This window comes from Micromys minutus, assembly GCF_963924665.1.
Source record: "Micromys minutus genome assembly, chromosome: 29".
NCBI lineage: Eukaryota > Metazoa > Chordata > Mammalia > Rodentia > Muridae > Micromys > Micromys minutus.
The window spans coordinates 1,998,383-2,018,295 of record NC_137964.1 but is presented as its reverse complement, the minus strand read 5'-3'; the positions used below and the strand labels follow the sequence as shown (position 1 = coordinate 2,018,295).

The following is a 19,913-nucleotide window of genomic DNA, read 5'->3' as shown; positions in this document are numbered from 1 at the left end:
TCATGTTCCAGCCAGCATTGCGGCCTTGTGAAAGGCTGGAAGTTCTAGAATAGTTTTTGGCCTGAATATGATGAGCAGGCCGGCTTCTGTGCTGTCTGATATGAAGACAGGTGTTGCCAGGTGTTGTTTGTTGTATTTTTGTGTGTGTGTTTGTAGAGCCGGTCACTAAATCTAGGGGCCTTGAGCACACTACACAAGCACTGTATGCATCTGCAGCCTCTGATTTCCATTTCGTGGTGCTGGGGACAGACCACAGCATTGTTTATGGTCAGAAGTGCTCTAACACGAGAACGACACACTCACCTTGCTCAGTATTACATTCCTGGGGGGCAGGGTGGAGGTCCAGGTGCATGTGTGCACACCCCAAGTGTGAAGGTCAGAGGTCAACAAGTAGTGTAGGTCTTCAGGTGCCCTCTACTTTTTATTTGAGTCAGGGTCTCTATGGGTCTGAGGTTCTGTCATGTGGACCAGGCTAGGCTGTCCTCAGACTCCAGGGATCCAGTGTTCCATCTCATTGTCCTTGCTCCTCACTTTTATGTGGGTTTTGGGGATCTAAACTTAAGTCCTCCCCTGCGTGCATCAAGGCACCCTTCCCCCTCCAGCTCTTTTTAACTTGAGTTTTGAAGCGGGGTCTCTCTAAACTGCTCATGCTGACTCAGATTTTATTTCGTAGCCTAGGTTAGGCTTGAACATTCAGCCTTCCTGTCTCAGCCTTCGCAGTGGCTGGAGGGACAGGTCCCAGCCCCTGGGCACAGTCAGAGGGTTGTTTGTCATTGCTGTTTAGAGACTGCCTATTGCTGGAGGGGCTTCCATGTAACTTGTAGAACATTACTCTGTGAGGTTGGTGATGCTGAGACATTCTTCTCGGGAGGCTGTGGGGCTTTAGTTGGTTTCTGCGGGAACGGAGGGTGGGTGATGGAGGTGGAAGTCCCTTGCTTGTCTTCCTGTGCTATGTATGGCAGATGGCCCTGCGCAGGGTTTCTTAGGATCTGGGTGAGAGGCACTCCATCATTTGTCAATATCACCCCTTGCCAGCGGCCTGCTGCCGGGACATTGTTTTCCTCTTTGTGGGTGTGTGTATATACTTACCTGTGTGCATGTGTGGACACACATGTGCCATAGCACAATTGTGGAGACCGGAGGACAACCTTGTGTGTTGGACCATCTCCTTTTGCCTTATTTGAGAGAGGGTTTCTTATTTGCCAATGAGAACACTAGCTGCTCTCGGGCTCCTGAAGAGTCCCCTGTCTTGGCCTCCTGTAGAAGTATTTTTTATTCATCTGAAGTAATTGTCACCTCCAAGGGTTCTAGCCTCTGTCTGCTAACCTAGACCGAGTCCTGGAACCTTCTAGCTTCCGTACAATCTTGTCTAGGCCTAGAATGTTTTCAGCTGCTGAGACTTGCTGCTCACCCTTCCTACTTCTTTCTGATACCTGGCTGGCTGGTTCAGCTCAGCTGTTCTGGCTCAAACTTTTCTCCAAGCTGACTGACTCAGTCTGGCTCCTCTCGGTTTCCGAATCACTCTGCTTGGCCTCATGCTAACTTTGGCAATCTGTTCTCGTCTTCCTGCTTGTTTGTCTTCGCCTGTGTCTAGCTTGTTCTCTCTTCAACCTGTCTTTGCAAAACTCTCCCAGTAAAGCAGCCTACTTCCTCTCTTCTCTCCCTCTTCCTGCTCTCTTCAGTAGCTTCCCTTTCCTGGTCCTTCTCCTGAAAGTTGGGCGTGTCCTAGTCTGTCAGATCTTTCGCTGATTCGTCACTTCTTTTTAAAAAGATTTATTTATTATACATTTATTATCTATAAGTACACAGTTGCTGTCTTCAGACACACCAGAAGAGGGCATCAGATCCCGTTACAGATGGTTGTGAGCCACCATGTGGCTGCTGGGATTTGAACTCAGGACCTCTGAAAGAGCAGTCGGTGCTCTTAACCACCGAGCCATCTCTCCAGCCCTGATTTGTCACTTCTGCCACTCAAGTAGACATCACTTTCAAACATGGGTGCTTCCCTCTAGAAACTGATTTATTCTGTATTCCAGCCAGAGGGATTAAAAGTGTATAGTAAGGTGGAGCCACACCATAACACAATTTCAGGGTTCACAGTGTGATCAACTATCCTGCAACAGCCTCCCGTTCCACAGAGATAGTGCCGGGAATACAGATGTGTGCTACTGCACCTAGCTTCAGGTGGGTCCTAGGGATTTGAACCTAGATCCTCAAGCTTGCAAGGCAGATGCTTTACCCACTGAGCCATCTCCCCAGCCTTGGTATATATTTGAAATCCCTATTTGGTTTGCTTAAGCTGCTGCTGCTTTGATTTTCTGTTCCCCCAGCACATCACACCCACACCAACCAACAACGGCAATCCAACCATGGAAAGAATAAGTCTCCAGAGCAAACCTCCCCACTGTTACTCCCTGTGAGGCAAACAGGTTCCGATTCAGGTTTGGAGCTGCCCTGGTTACCACACTTGGTTGGGAATTGGAGAGGCTTTCAGAACATGCAGTCTGCAGGTCCCCTCCTTAATTCATTCACACAGCCTGGCATTTCCTGCAGTCTTGTGCATTCATTCAGTGCCTGGCACCTGCCGGACAATCCTTCATTTCTTCTTCTATTGGCCAGACATTTGTAGGCTGCAGCAATGCTATGAACAGGGAGCTGCACACTGTAAGCCTTGATATTTATTGTTGTTGTTATTACTATTATTATTATTGAGACAGCATCTTGCAGGCTGACCTGGAAATCATCTACTGACTTTTGCCTCCCTCATAGTTGGGGTGACAGCTCAGCTCTCTCTGGCTCTGATGATTAACTCTTTTTTTCTCGATATCTCTGCACCCCGATTATTCTGCTATTTATATACACATTTTTTCTAAAATTTGAGTTTTCAAAAGCCCCAACTTGAAGCTCAGATATAGCACAAGCCACCTGTGGCTACTTTATTCTAAACAGAGTTAAATTAATTGAATTAGTAAGTCTGTGCCTCAGCTGCCTTGGACACATTTTCAGGGCATAAGATGTGAGAGGCTGTGGCCGGTGGATTCTATACTGCACAGCAGAGACCTAAAACGTTCCCTTTTCCACAGAGACTTCTCTTGGAGAGAGCAAGAGCCTGTATCATTAAAATATACAATGTAAGCCCAATGTGGTGGTTTGCACCTTCACCCAGTACTCAGGAGCCTACGGTAGGAGGATTGCCCATTGGGGTAAGCACGGTGAGACTTTGTCTCAAAAACACAAGGTATGGGCCTTGTGCATATTAGACAAGTGTTCTACCAATCAGTTCTATTCCCAAACCAGTGATAAAAGAATTGAAATAAGATGATTTGCTGTAGTAATAGTAATTAATCTCAAAGGGGGAGGGGCTCAACCTGCCTTTGATCATTCAGTTCCCAGATAAAAACACAAATAATTAGCCTTTAATCATCAGTACTACCGCTGGGCAGATATCTACCCTCCAGCTGCTACGTCTACTTCCCTGCCAATAACCCCGAGATATGACTTGCTGTGTCCTCTCTAGGCAGCTCTTAACTCTGATTGGCCGGCCCATGGCAGCTTCTCCTTCCTCTCTCCACTTTCTCTCTTTTCTCCCTCATGGTTCTTCTCTGACCCCCAAACCCTGGAACTGAAACCCTAACATCTCTCTTATGCCCCCCTGAAGCTGCTTATAGGTTGTAGGCATCTGTATTCACCAATCAGGGATAATGTGGGGAGCAAAGTTGCATAGTGTCACTTGATCTACGTGAGAAACACCTTGTCCTTGGGGGCAACTAGGGCCAAAATTTAGCTTTACAATATCTAGCAACAGGCCAAACCTCAACAACGATTTTTTCCCCTTTGGTAATACGATTGGATTTTAGGAAATGAAGCAACTCTATCCAGAGCTCTAAATCGAGATAGTTGCTGGTGTGAAGAGTAAAGAACGGGGGCGGGTCTCTGACACCCAGGTTAGATCAGAAGTGGTCTATGAATACTACAGCGTGCACATACCCTGCCTCCAAAGTCCTGGGATCAAAGTGTGCGCCACCACACCCAGCCTACTCTGTCTTCCTGTGGTTTTATCTCGGGAGCCTCGTAGAAGTGGAATCACTCTGTAACTGACCTGTTTGCATGTAGTTCTTGTCAGGATTGCCTGCCTTTTTAAAGCCAAAGTAGTAGTACCTACTGTGAATCTGCATACGTAGCCATCTTTCGTTTGCAGCCGTAGGTCCATGGGCCCAGAAATGTGGAGAAGCTCTTCCTGGCATCCGTTGATAGTAGTGTTTAGGACTACTAGCATCTATGTGCTATTGATGGAGGTCACATTCCCAGTGACTTCCAGTACTCAAGGACCTTGTACTTGTCTTTATTCATGATGACCTCTATGAACAGGTAACTTGGGTGTTCAAGGAAAACCATGTCATGTTTGCAGCATGACCTCTGACCCCCCCTGTTGTCCCTGCTCCTCTTTCTCCTCCCGAACTTGTATATTTGAAGACAGGGTCTCACATACCCCAGGCTAGCCACATGCTCATCATGTAGCTGAGGAGGATCTAAAGATCTTGATCTGATCCTCCTGCCTCGACGAAACCTCACTCTCTGCTGGGAGCACTGAGAAGTTTTGTTTTTCATTGATTGAGAAACCAGGACTTCCCATATACTGGGCAAACCCTTTACCACCAAGTCACATCACAACCCTTCTTATCACTTAAAAGAAACCCCCTCCCTCTCTGTGTGTAGGTGTGTGTGACAGCTTTTGGGAGCATCTCTCTGTGGTTTCTGCCACAATTCTAGCTAGCCTGCCTGCATCTAGATTCCTCTAGCCTCTGATTTCTTTCTCTTCCTGAGGGTGCAGGGGTTCCAGATGTGCACCAGTTGTGATCCTCCTGCCTCAGCCTTCCAAGTGGATGACTTGACAGACCTTCACTACCAGTCCCAGTAGGCCTGCAACACTGCAGACACCACATATGTGGGCTACCCCATTTCTATCCTTCTTTTTCCTTTGCTCTCCACCTTAATTGATATGTACAGATTCCCCCACACATGTGTGTATGTGTGCATGTGTGATGTGTGTATGTGTGTGTGTGTGTATGGTTGCATGTGCATGTTGGGGGTGGTGTGAGTGTCATGGCCCATGAGGTCAGAGGATGACCTCAAGTGTTGGTCCTAACCCTCTGCCTTGTTTGAGGCAGGGTCCCCTCTTCTCCACTGTGTACACTAGGTTGTCCTACCCGAGAGCTTCCCAGGACTCCCCTGTCTACGATTCTCTTCTCACTGGCTCACAGATCACTGAGCCCAGCCTTGTGTCAATCTTGATGTGTGTGCCGTGGATCTGATCTCAGTCCCCATGCCTTCATGACAAGTGTTTTGCCCCCGAGCCACCTTCCTCAACTGTCCTGCACAACCGTCTCGCCTGCAAGAACGACGCAGCACACGAAATAGAATCCTTCTGCGGTAAACTTTATTATCCTCGAGAACCAGCACTTGTTACACGTGACGAAAAAGACGAAGAAGACCAAGAAGTCCAAGAAGACGAACAGGACGAACAAGACGAACAAGATCCACGAGACGAACGAGATCAACGAGAGAGCGGAACTATCTAGCCCGTCCCCTTATAAAGGGATCAGTCCATGCCTTGGACGCGGAGCCCCCTGATTGGTTGCAACTCATCAGGCCCTATGACGCCACGGGAGAGGCAGAGCTCAAGGAGTGGAAAGTTACCCAGCACGTGCACACATGGCTTGTTTACTGCTAACTCCAGCCGGATGTCGGCGCCATCTTGTAATGGAGAATGTGCAGGCGGCGCCCCACACTCAACCCTCCTCGATTTGTTTGAAACAGCAACCCCCAAACCTAGCACAGTCTCAAGGACTCAAGGAATATGTGTGTGTGTGTGTGTGTGTGTGTGTGTGTGTGTGTGTGTGTGTAAAATGAGTGTGGCAGCCTTCATATAGAGAGCAGGAATCAGTTCTTCCACCTGTGAGTTCTGGGGTTCTAACTCAGATTGTCAGGCTTGGCAGCAAGTGCCTTTATTCACTGAACCATCTTGCTGGCCCACACTTGTGTTTTACCAGTTGTTGTAATGGAGTACACATGAACATCAGTAGCTCTTTTCTGTCTCGCTTATCTTAGATCCATCCTAAGCCCAAATCGTCAGTGTCCCTAGGTCGAGGGACCTCTGCAGCACCGGGGCTGTCCTGAGGACAGACCAGTCAGGCAGATAGCACAATGGGGCAAGAGGGCAATTGGGGAGGTCAGGACCTGTGGGGTTTCTGTAATCTGAATGTTAATGACTACCAATAATTATGTCTTCAGCTGGCGTCTGTAGCTGGTGTTGGGGCAAGAGAGGGAGGGGAGATAGGCTGTGTCATACTGAGAGTTGTCTGATCCAGAGGGGCAGCATTAAGACGACATTCATAAGAGGCTGGAGAGATGGCTCAGTGGTTAAGAGCCCCTGTCGCTCTTCCTGAGGACCTGAGTTCGGTGCCCAGTACCTCTGTAAGCCTCCAGGGAATCTGACACCTTTTTCTGGACTCTGGGGACAACCTGTACTCATGTCCATTTGTCCCCAAACACACTCAAAATTTAACGACAATGATGATGATGATGATGATGGTGATGGTGACAATGGTGATATTCATGGGGAATAAAGATGACAAAGATACTTACTGGCAAGTTTGGTGACCCACATTCAGTCCCGGGTGTCCACATGGTGGAAGGAGTTGCCCTCTGACCCCCACTCACATGCCAGGGCACACATGCAGCTCCTCCACAGAGAAATAAGTAAATAGATGTAATAAAATTTTAAATTAAAAAGCACACCCTCACAGGGCTGGAAGATGGTTCTTTGGTAAGATGCTTCCTGGGCAAGCTCAAGGGCCTGAGTTCAGATCCCCAGCACCCAAGTGAAGCCAGTGTGACACATATCTGTAAGTTTCTCACTGGGATGGGGCAGAGGCACAGACAGGGGCATCCTGAGGGCTTGCTGCCCAGGTAGTCTATTTTTACCCCCACAAGATATTCCATAAAGAGATGGCTCAGTTGGTGTTTTAACTTGGTTCCTGTTACTGTGGACTGTTTATCTGGACAGGTTACAATCCACCACTGAGGGATGTCAAGGCAGGCTCGGGGCAAGGACCAAAAGCCGAGACAATGCTTACTGCTTGCTGGCTGGCTTCCAGGCTCATGGTCAACTTCTTTTCTTGTATGGCCCATTCATTCTCCCCTGTGCCAGGAATCGCACTGCCCACAGCATGCTGACCCTCCTCCAGCAGTGCCTCAGACGTTGCCACGGGTAATCTGGTGGAGGGAATTCCTCAGCCCCTCTTCCTAGGGAAGGTTTCCTCTTCCCGGGGTGTCTCTAGTTTTTGTCAAGTGGGCAAACACCTAAGCATTACAGTTGGTAAAGCTTGTCATAAAGCTTGAGAAACTGGCTTCAATTTCTACCACCCGCATACAAATCTCTATGTGCTAGCATATACTCACAACCCCAGTGCTGGTGGGGTGCAGGCAGGTGGGGTGCAGGCAGGTGGATCCCGGGAGTTCTCTGGTCAGCCAGGCTAGCTTACTCCGGGGAACATCCTGAGGGAAGTCCTGTCTCAGAAAGCAGGATATACAGCTCCTGAGGAACAAGGCTGGAGGGTCACATCTGTATCCACACGTCTGCACTCTTATGTGCACCCTCACACATGAGCTTCATTACACACACAAAGAGAGAGAGAGAGAGAAACAGCCAGCCAGAGAGAGAGAGAGAGAGAGACAGACAGACAGACAGAGACAGACAGAGAACATTTACCATCTTCTTTCTGAACATTTAGGTTTAACAAATAGAAATGTGAATTTTTAAGAATTTTCTTAAAAAATTTCTTTTTTAAATATTATTTCTTGTGATTGATTAGTTTTTTAAAAAAAAGATTTACTTATTTATTATATATAAGTACACTGTAGCTGTCTTCAGGCACACCAGAAGAAGTCATCAGATCTCATTACAGGTGGTTGTGAGCCACCATGTGGTTGAACTCAAGACCTCTGGAAGAGCAGTCAGTGCTGTTAACCGCTGAGCCATCTCTCCAGCCCCCAATATTCATTTATTTTCAAGATAGGGTCTTACTACGTAGCTCTCACTGTTCCAGAACATACTATGTACATCCTGTTGGCCTCAAACTCACAGAGATCCACCTGCCTTTGCCTCCCCAGTGCTGGGATTGAAGGCATGCACCACCACACCTAGCTAAGGTTATTTTTTAAGTGTGTGTGTGTGTGTGTGTGTGTGTGTGTGTGTGTGTGTGTGTGTGTGAACTCCTGGGGCTACAGTTAGAGGCCGTTGCGAGCCATCCAGATCAGGGACTGTGATGCTTTTGTGAGCTACAGGAGGACTTGAGGAAAGGCTCAAGTGGTATCCAGTAGTCACTGACTAGTTGCAGGCTGGCGTAGAAGGTAGCTGGCCATGTTGGTGGAACTGTTGCTCCAGTGTTGGTCATAGCGCCCTCTCACCTTCCACCTTCCATTCCTCTTTGTCTCTAGGACAGGGTCTCACTATGCAGCTCCAGCTGGCTTTGAACTCAGTATGTAGCCCAGGAAAACCTCAACTTCATGATCCTCCTGCGCCCGGGATGTTGTGATGACAAGCCTGTACCCTGTGCCTGATCTTTTTCTCATTTCACTTGGCGTGTGTGTTTTTGCACGCGTGTGCACATATGTGATTACATGCATGTGTATGTGGAGGCCAGAGGTGAACTTCTGGTACCATTTCTCAGGCATGCCACCTTTATTTTGAGACAAATTCTCTCACAGCCCAGAACTTAGCAACTAGACTAGGCTGTCTGGCCGGTGAGTCTCAGGGATCTGCCTCTTGTTTCCTTGGTGCTGTAAATACAGGTGTTTACTGCCACATCTGGCTTTTCTATACATAGAAACAAAATCTGTGCAGAGAACTAAACTTCCGTCTCTGCGCCTGCAAGGGAAGCTCTTTACCAGCTGGGCTCTCTCTAACCCTCCTTTTGAAAGCATTTCTACCTTAAGTTGTGTGTGTGTATGTGTAGCTTCACATGTGTGTGTGAGCGCAGGTGTTTGAGGGTATCAGATTCTGTGGGTGGGTTATGGATGGCTGTGAACTGCCTGATATGGTGCCGGGACCTGAACACACTCACAACCACTGAGCAGCCTAGCCCACTTTAATTTTTTAAGACATGATCTTACATTGTAGCCCAGGCTTCTTAGAACTCGCTCTTAAACCTGGTCTGGTCTTGGCTTTTCATCTTTTTGAGACAGGTCATTGGGCCTTCTGTTTTTGGACAGAAAGTCATAATGGTGGGGACATGTGGAGGACAGCTATTCGCAGGAAGTAGAGAGAGGGAGACAGAAAGTGACCAGGGCTAATCTACTCCGCAGGACCCACTCCCAGCGACCTACTTTTCCCGCTAGATCCCACCTCCTAAACTTCCATCATCTCTCAGAATAGCAGGCCATCTGGAGACGACACATTCAACACAGGAACCCGTCGGACAGATCATACTCAGTTCATAATGCAATATTCTCTTTAAATTGTCTTAGGCTGTTTGGGCAGCTATTCCAAAATGCCAAAGATTGAACAGCTAACGAACATCTGTTTCTAGAATTTCTTCCCTGGGGAAATTTGAGTAGTGCCTGCCCTCCTCCTCATAGGGTCCCAGTGACAAACCAAAGCACGATTCCATCTGATTACTGAGCTTGACACATGGTGAGACCGCTTACAGGACCCTCAGGTACCCCAAAGCACAATGGACAGTGACCACCCAGCATGGATGGTGGCTTTAATCTCCCAGCCTGTGTACCCCAGCACCTCCTAGGACACAGGAGCCACTTGTAATTAGGGCAGAATGGTGTGAGCAGTAACTGGAAGCTCAGATGAGTGTCCAATGGCCCTGCTATGAGGAGATGTCAACAGTCGGCGGGTACAGTCATGGTGGGAGGGGACAAGCAGGCACAGCTCATCTGATGGAGGTGGTGGCTGTTTGCTGAGGACCAAGTCCTACAACTACAGAAATTCAGGTCACGGTGGTGTTGCACATACACTTGTAACACCAGGGATATGGATACTGGAGTGTGCATCATGAGGTGGATCAGGAGTTCAAGGCCATCCTTGGCTACATAGGTTCAAAACCAATTAGGACTACAGTTTTGGCACAAACACCACAGTGAAAATCAGCAACAACTGGAACCAATCAGAATTTTTTTTCAAAGTTCCAGGAACTTGGAATTTGAGACCAAACTCCCAGTGTGCTCAGTGTCTTTCAGACTTCCAGGGTCCAGATATTCCTGTGCCCTTTCGTAGTACCAAGAGGGCTGGGGAGAACTCTGGAGTCCTCTGTAAGGGCATGAATTCCACTGATGAAGTTCACCTCAGAGCCCTTCTTCCTGATGTCATCATATCCTGCTTCTACCGTATGAATTTGGCAAGGGGGACATGAGCATTCAGTCCACAATGCTGGGATTCACCTAACGTAGCCATTTGACCCAAAGGCCACCTCATCTCAGCTGTCCCCTCCAGGAGGGTTGCTTGTGTCAAGGATCTTGTCTATGATCAGGCATTGTTAGCCCATTGGCCCTCTTTGCACACATCTCCTCCTCACCCCTTTCACTCCCTGCTTTCCAAAGCTCTGGACCCCCCAGGCCAGCTGCTCTGCAGGAGGCCTCCTCTTTTGGAATCACGGGATAGTTTCTCTGGATTCCAACAAGGCTCTGTGACTCTCTCTCCCTCCCTCTCCCTTTTTCTTTTCCCCTTCTGCTCACCGTCCCCTCCTCTTCTCTCCCCCTCATCTTCTCCCCCTTCCCTCCTCCTCCTGTCCTCCTCCCAACCTCTCACTGTGTGAGTGTACAAGTGTCAGCATGGTATCTTTTTCTCATTTTTGAGGCAGGGTCTCTCTTTGACCTTGGAGCTCACTGATTTGGGTGGCCTGGCTGGGGATCCTCCATCTTTATGCCCCTTCCCCACAGCTGAGCTAGGGTTACAGTCATGCTCTGCCACCCGAATTTTTACATGGCTATTAGGAGTTTAAACTCAGGTCTTGATGCCTGTGTGACCAGCACTTCACCATCGGATCCTTCTTTCTAATCTGTACTTTTCAGACAAAGACTCATGAAGGCCAGGCTGGTTTTGAACTCTCAGTGTAGCTCAGGTTGATCTTGAACTCTGACCCTTCTGCCTTCATTTTCCGTGTGCTGGGGTTATAGGTATGCGCTACTATTAGTGATCTATCCATGTATCTATGTATTCATCTGTTCATCAGTTCATCCATCCATTCATCTACCCACACATGCACCCATCCATCCATCCATCCACCCACCCACCCACCCATCCACCCACCCACCCACCCACCCACCCACCCATCCATCCACCCACCCACCCACCCACCCACCCACCCACCCACCCACCCATCCACCCACCCACCCACCCACCCACCCATCCATCCATCCACCCATCCACCCATCCACCCATCCACCCACCCATCCATCCACCCACCCACCCACTCACACACCCACCCACCCACCCACCCACCCACCCATCCATCCACCCACCCACCCACCCACCCACCCACCCACACACCCACCCACACACCCACCCATCTATCTGCCTATCTATCTATCTATCTATCTATCTATCTATCTACCTACCTATCTATTTATCTACCTATCTATCTGATCTCCTCCAGTCTCAGTTTGCCAGCTAAGGCTGGCCTTGAATGTCTATTACAGTTGCCAGCCTGCCTGGGTTTATTTTTTATTATATAGCAAGGGCAGATCTCAAATACTCGATTTAGCTAAGAATGGCTGCTGCTGCTTCTGCCTTGGTCTCCAGAGGGTTGAGATTACAGGCAGGCATCATGACAACGACCTTCTTACTTTTAATGAATTCATATTTAATTAGCTATGTGGCTGGTGGCTCCACAGCACAGATGTACTACCGGGGGGCTTAATGATATTCACAATTGACATTTTTTAAAAGAAAATCAGAGTGCATAGTGCATTTCACACACAACTCAACAGGAGGCAGAGACATCGATGCTTCCAACTATGCTACATTGATCGGTGGAGATGATGGTCAGCTCTTTGTGAGCACCCTGTTGCCCGGCAACCTCACATCCACTGGTCCCTCTGGCCATTAGTTATCAAGATAAGAATCAATTCCTTCAGCCATTAAGGCGTTGTAGTTTCCTGATTGCCCCCTCCAATATTTTCTATTAATAAAGAGAAGCTGCCTGGTCTCTAGCTGCTGCCTCCCTTACCCAAAGTCCTCTCTCACTGGGCATGTTAACGTGGCTCCATCCAAGATAAGGCCAAGACTGCATTTGAAGACAGGTCTCAGACGGAAACAAATCGATCAGGATTGCATTTGGATATCCTTAGATGTGGGGATGGTACAGCTCTCTGAGACCCTGGGAGGGAAGGGAGGAGGAAAAGGGGAAGGGAGAGAGAGAAAGAGCCTCACCTGCCCCCCAGCCCTTTTTAATTGTGAGACAGGGTCTCACTAAATTCTCCAAGTTGATCTTGAACTCACTCTGTAGCCCAAGCACACCTGGCTTTACCCTCACAAGTAGATAGGGTGACATGCCTGTACCCCTAGGTCTGGCTTGCCTGATGATTTTGATGCACAAGGAGTCTCGGGTGGCACAAGCCCAAGGTCTCTTTCCCAGCAACCGAGCCAGGTCACTGTGGGCCTTGTGGGAGGAGCCCTGAATCCATGAATGGACACAAAGAAACTGCCTGGGACTCTAAAGAGAAGGGAGAGCTGCCTCCCGGAGGCCCACTTGTTCCTGGCTGTCCTTGGCCTCTGTGGGACCGACAGACAGAACTCCCTTTGTGCAGAAGTCTGGGCAAACCTCTTTAGTCTCTTGTCCAACGAACTCAGGGTCGCCACTGGCAGGCACCAGCCCAGTGGGGGAGGGTCGATGATCTTAACAAGTTTCTCCTCTCTGAGGATGCAGACCTCCACACCCCAGGGACAGGCCAGAGGGAGAGGGAGAACCTGCAGAAGTGAGGTGCAGAAACCAAGCAGGCCCTCCCGAGCCACTGAGCTTCCTCTCTCTGACCCTGTCCAGCATAGTCAGTCTCCCACCTTTGTCTGCAGAGTCCACTTTCCTGCTGTTAGTTGATAGGAACACACTGGAACTATACACAGGCCTTTCAGCCTTATCTGCTGCTCACTGAATTTCTATATTTAGCCCTCATTGCTTCTAGAAGTGGCCTGGGAGGTCCTGGTGTGGATTTTCTATCTTTTACTCCTGTGGATGGGCATCCATCCAGGGGGTTTCTGACACTGACTTTTGCCAGCTCTGACCCTGCCTGCCCTGCAGAGAACCACTGATGTGTGTGTGTGTGTGTGTGTGTGTGTGTGTGTGTGTGTGTGTAAAACAAAGCCACTGGAGGTGAGGCATTTTATTTTTAGAATAATGAAGCACGCACAGATCACAATGAAGTTTAGAGAACAACTTTTAGTAGTTACTTCTCTCCTTCCACCTGTGGGTCTTGGGGATTGAACTCAGGTCCTCAGGCTTGGCTGCAAGCTCCTTTACCTTTTTAACTTTTAGTCATGCCTCCCACCCGCCTTCCTACATGTATACATGTGGGTTTTTTTTCCTCCTGTCTGGTCTTGCATAGTGATTTAAAACCTGGGTTTTAGTATTTAAAATGTGTCTGTCTTATTCAATTTTATTTTTAAAATCTCATTAAAATGCTGTGGGTGCAGCTCTGTGGTACTTAGCATGGGGTTCAATCCTCAGTACTAAACAAATCAATATTAATCAATCTCAATCAATCAGTCAATAAATAAGTAGGGTTGGGATGTGGCTCAGTTGGTAGATGCTCACCTAACATGTCTGAAACTCTACATTTGATGCCCAACACTGCATAAGTTGGATGTGGTGTCATGCGCCCATAATCCCAACTTGGGTGTCGGAGGCTGGAGGATTGCTATGATTTCAAGGCCAGCCTGGGCTCTATCTGAAAACTGAGTGTCTCTCGTCCTGTTTGCATCTAGTCCTTTTCTGCTGTAGCTGACAGCGAGGCCGAGGCCAGCAAAGTGGCCTCGCCACTTAAAGATTGTGTGACTAGCATCTGTAATCCTAGCTCTAGGGAGGCAGCAGGAGGGCTGAACACTCAAGGCCATGCAGACCTTTGGGTTGGTTTAGTTGAGGTTTGGTCTAAATTTGTTGGGGACTAAATGACCTAAGGTGGGGTAGAAACTTCCCTAGTACTGTTTACTGAAAGAGGTTCCTTTCATTTAGCATAGCTTTTGGGGGGCAGGAAGCTGGAGGTTGAGTTCAGGATCTTGCATATACTAAGCAAGCATTCCGGGGGCTAGAACCTCTGTTCCTAGCATCGTGTTTTGAGGCTCTCCTGAGCTGTAGACTATCACAGCCCACAACCCCCTCTCTTTTGACTTGATTTGTTGTGTTAATTTGTATGTGGAGATACCCACATGCCATGGAACCCATGTGGGATTCATTCTCTCCCGCCACCGTGCAGGTCCCAGGATCCGAACTCAGGTCATCTCACTGGTCCCTCTTTCCTTTTGATGCTGTGTCTATACATTCACCTACATGTGTGCTGTGTGGCTGTACATGTGCACACGTGTTCCTAGACTTTAGGTGCCTTCCTTAGCTTTCCTGTTTTATTTTTCTGATGGTCTCTCACTGGACGTAGAGCTCAGCTCTTCTGGCTGCCAGGAGGGATTTAATATTCTTACTCATCCACCAGCATTTGGCCTTGGATTCTGGCTCAGTTTGGGAGCCTGCCAAGGGGCTGTGGCCACATGGCATTGGGGCTTCAAGGTTGGCCGCAGAGTGGGGATTCTGTTCTCCAGCAGTGGGGGAGCAGTGCTTAGCCCCTGCATTTGCTTTGCCTATCACTGGCCTGCTAAGAGTGTTGGCTCTCAACGGGGAGATTTCTAACTATTTTGTTTGTTTGTTCATTAGTTTCAAACAGGGTGTTAGCTGTGTAGCCCAGGCTGGCCTTGAACTCCTGAGTCTGCCACCTCTGCCTGCCCAATGCTGGGATCAGCACAGCAAGCTTCCTGCAGTCTTGGGTTTGCTTCTTTGACTCCCACCTGGTCCTGAAGCATCTATATTTGATACATTCTGTCTGTTCACACCAGAACTCTGAGCCTGGAAACATGGGTCAGGGGGTCGAGTGTCTACCAAACACAAGGACCCGAATCCCCAACAGCAGTGTGAGAAGTCAGGTATGGCAGTGTACATCTGTAACCGCAGCTCTGGGGTGGGCAGACACTGCTGCATCCCGGGAGCTCATTAGCCTGAGCCAAGTCGGTGATCTTCAGGTTCTTCGAGAGACCCTGAGATCTCAGAAAAGAAGGTGGAGACTGGCTAAGGAAATCAGCCATTGTCAGCCTCTGGTCTCCATAGGCATCTGAGCACATGGGTACTCACAAGAACACATACTCCTCCCTCCCTGACCCTCCCTCCCTCTCTCCTTCTCTCAAAGATAAAAGGAAAGAATCATTACAACACCAAGGAATCTCAGCTGCATTATACTAAGTGTTAAAACCTGACCTAAAGGTTGTATAATGGGGTTAAAAAAAACAGAAGAGTTGAGAATTATCACCAAAATGACATTTAACAAGGATCCCCCCACATGCAATGTTGTGGATAGAAACCAGGGACTCACACATACTAAATGGGCACTCTACTGCCCAGCCACATGCCAACCCCTGAGCCACACCCCAGCCCCTCACTGGGGGATTCTAGGCAGGGGCTCTACCACTGAACCACACCCCAGCCCCTCACTGGGGATTCTAGGCAGGGGCTCTACCACTGAGCCACACTCCAGCCCCTCACTGGGGGATTCTAGGCAGGGGATCTACCACTGAGCCACACTCCAGCCCCTCACTGGGGGATTCTAGGCAGGGGATCTACCACTGAGTCACACCCCAGCCACTCACTGGGGATTCTAGGCAGGGGCTCTACCACTGAGCCATACCCCAGCCCCTCACTGGGGGATTCTAGGCAGGGGCTCTACCACTGAGCCACACCCCAGCCCCTCACTGGGGATTCTAGGCAGGGGCTCTACCACTGAGCCACACCCCAGCCCCTCACTGGGGGATTCTAGGCAGGGGATCTACCACTGAGTCACACCCCAGCCCCTCACTGGGGAATTCTAGGCAGGGGCTCTACCACTGAGCCACACCCCAGCCCCTCACTGGGGGATTCTAGGCAGGGGCTCTGAGCACTGAGCTCTGAGCTGCATCCTCAGCCCTAAGGTTTCCTTTGGCATGGTCCATTTTTGTTTTGGATATACAAATTTCCCTTTGACACATTTGCAGAGAGCATTTTCTATTCAAAGTTCTCTCCCACCTAAGAATGTGCTTTGACTTGATCCATCTATTGGTTTTCCAAACCAGAGTCTCCTATTTCAGGTTAACCTCAAACTCACTGTGTAGCTCAGGCTGCCCTTACTACTGATCCTGACTCGGGTTGCAGGCACGCATGGTTACACCAGCTGTACTGTTACCTAAGTAAGATGGTGAGCCCATGACCAAAAATCCATTCAAGCTCCTACAACCATGTCACAAAATAGGGAGACAATTTTATAGTATACAAATTAAAGCATAAAAAATGAATTTATTGCCATTTAAAAATGCCTGCTAAGACTTTTTGAAGAAAAACTGGTGGGTGACAAGGGGTTAAGGGAGAAGTCCTTGGGTCTTCAGGGTGGTGGGAATGGTTTCTTGGGCCTCTGCCAAGGTATGTTCCCCCCACCTTCAACCCTCTCCTCCCATCACCCTCCATTCAATAGCTACAGCTTAAAGGAGAGACAAGGGAAGTTTTGTGGAGGACAGAAATAAATAAATAATGGCCTGCCCTAGGTCTCCACGGCAACCGTGACATCACCCTGGACCCGCATGGCTGGCACCATGGGTGGCTTGCCTGGTGTTAAAGGCACAGGGGAGGATATGGTGGTGCCTGGTGACAGGTGCAGAGCCCCACCCACCCCACCCAGTCCTGCTGCCCAGAGGGTGATGAGCTTGCCTACCTGTGGGTCTCCTTACCAGCTGTCACCCTGCAGACCAGCTGTTGGCAGCAGCAATTGTCACCAACTCTTGGGGGCTTTGATAGCGTGCCCTCTGCTGCAGGAGTGGAGCAGCCCACACCCAGTGCTTGAGCATACATTTATTCTCTCACAGTTGTTGGAGGGCTGAGTTCCAGGATGGGGGTGTGGGAAGGCTGCTGCTTTCTAGCTCTGATGGCTCCTCTTCCAGGTTCTGGGACCTTTGCTGGCTTGTACACACGTTGCTCCCATCACTGCTTCTGTGGTTGCCGTGCAACGGTCTTATATGACATCCTGCTCAGTGTTCTCTGCCTTCTTTAAAATTTTAGTTGTGGTACTGGAGCTTAAACATAGAGTCTTGCATATACTGAGCCACACCCCAGCCCCTCACTGGGGGATTCTAGGCAGGGGCTCTACCACTGAGCCACACCCCAGCCCCTCACTGGGGGATTCTAGGCAGGGGCTCTACCACTGAGCCACACCCCAGCCCCTCACTGGGGGATTCTAGGCAGGGGCTCTACCACTGAGCCACACCCCAGCCCCTCACTGGGGGACTCTACCACTGAGCCACACCCCAGCCCCTCACTGGGGGATTCTAGGCAGGGGCTCTACCACTGAGCCACACCCCAGCCCCTCACTGGGGATTCTAGGCAGAGACTCTACCACTGAGCCACACCCCAGCCCCTCACTGGGGGATTCTAGGCACTGAGCCACACCCCAGCCCCTCACTGGGGGATTCTAGGCAGGGGCTCTACCACTGAGCCACACCTCCCAACTTCGTTTTGTTTTGAGTCAGGACCCCACTAAATTGCCCAGGGTCAGTCTCAGCCTCACCATTTATTTCTACTAGTTCGCAAACTTGTGACTCTCCTGCCTCAGCCTTACAAGTAGCTTGGACAGTGGACCTGCACCACCAGGACTGGATGCCTTACCTAGTTTTCTTTCTTTTTCTTTAATTTTATTTTTGTTTTATGCGCATGGATGTTCTGTCTGTTTGTACATTGTCTCAGATCCCCTGAAACTGGACTTAAATTTGCAGCTATGTGCTGCAAATTCAACTTGGGTTCTTTGTAATAACAGCCAGAGTTCCTAATCACCATGCTAACTCTCTCGTGCCCGCATGTCTGCTTTGCAATCTGCCTCTGCAAAGGCACCTAGATCCTGGGATAGAAAACCCTGGGAGTCGGTTGTTATGCCCCTGAAGCCCCGAGACTTTCAGCCTGGAGTCTTCGTTTCTCATCTGACTGACGCGCTCAGCGCTGCCCTGTGGATGCGGCAATGGGCGCCAAGACTAGGACCATGCTTACTGATGTGCTTACATGACAAGGGCTGGATGGTGGGGAAGAGCAGTGGTCAGAGCAGGCGGGTCAGGAGAGCCAACATGGTCTCCAGAGCCGTCTAGGTGTCGTCTGAATCAGACAGAGGAACACCGTGACAGGACAAGCCCTGGACCAGCACTGGTTGGCTTCCTCCAGCCTTGCTCCTGCCTTGCCACACCAGCACTCCAGAAAATACCATGCAGAAAGCATCCTCCAGCATCCATCGGAAGCTCCCTGAGCTGTCCCAAACATGGAGACAACATAGAGGATGTTCTCCACAAACACTCCATCTGCTGCATCAGCAGAGAGCTGGCATACAGAAGGCACTAAATCAGTGCCCTGGAGACCTAGCATTGATGGAGCATACAGCAGGCACCCAATAAGACCTTGAAGGACCATGAGGCACAAAGACCTTTGTTCTGTACATTTTGGGGGAATGCACAGTAATAATTGTGATTGTGTGTGTGTATGTGTGCATGCACGTGAACACTAGAGCAGGATCCTGGGTGTTTCGACCATCCTCCATTTTGCTACCTCGAGATGGTCTGTGTCTAACAGGCTTGGTTAGACTGGCCATGGAGACACCAGGATGTCTGTCTGAGCCCCCTCCCCCAGTGCTGGCATTACAGACGTGTACAGCCACAACTGACTTTCAACATAAGTGCTTGGGATTCAGTTTCGGGTCCGAGTACTTTTACTCCCTGAGCATTTCCTCAGCCTACATAACTGGGGTCTTGAGGGAGGATCTCCAAGTCTTTGGGCAGCTGGCTCCCTCTGGTGGTGGATGCCGGGCAAAACACCTCTGTTCCAAAACACTGCACAGCTGCTGTCTGTTGGTCTGGGGGGCAGGTGTAGACCTGGGACACCTCTTCCTCACCCCCTTTGAGTCTCAAGTGTCAACCGGGATAAATGAAGTGTCATGGTAGAGCCAGGTTCGGAAGCCACTGGCTGGGACCAAGTCTTGTGGCACCTGGTGATGTCGTTTCTCTGCCCCAAACTGTACTGTGTGACAATAGAGGGAAGACAAAGAACTACGAAATTATTTCTAGCTCTAGGAATTTTTTTTTGTTAAAGATTGATTTATTCATTTAATGTATGGGAGTACACTATTGCTGTCTTCAGACACACCAGAAGAGGGCATCAGATCCCATTACAGATGGCTGTGAGCCACCATGTGGTTGCTGGGAATTGAGCTCAGGACCTCTGGAAGAGCAGTCAGTGCTCTTAACCGCTAAACCATCTCTCCAGCTCCAGGATTCTTATTTTTAAGAATGCTTTTCATCCCAGCACTTGGAATGCAGAGGCAGGAGACTCTTAGTGAATATTGAGCCTGATCTACAGAGTGAGTTCTAGGATATTCAGGGCTACACAGAGAAACCACGCCTTGAAAAATCAGAGAGAAAGAGAAAGAGACAGACAGAGATGGACAGACAGACAAACATAGGTCTAAGAATGAGGCTGCATGCTTACATAGTTTGTGTGTGAGCCAGGAATGGTTATGCATGTCTGTAACCCAGCATGCAGGATCTCCCTGCCTCCCCCCGAATGATGCAGGGATTACGTATGTGCACCCATTAC

The 19,913-nt window shown here is 49.4% G+C and overlaps 1 protein-coding gene across 1 annotated transcript in view; it reads left to right on the top strand.

Moving 5' to 3' along the window:
- The window catches only part of MMD2 (monocyte to macrophage differentiation associated 2), a gene marked incomplete at both ends in the record, with an annotated part of 37,837 nt that overhangs the window by 3,409 nt on the left and 14,515 nt on the right, over window positions 1–19,913 (top strand). The gene's annotated exons all lie outside the window — the stretch shown is intronic.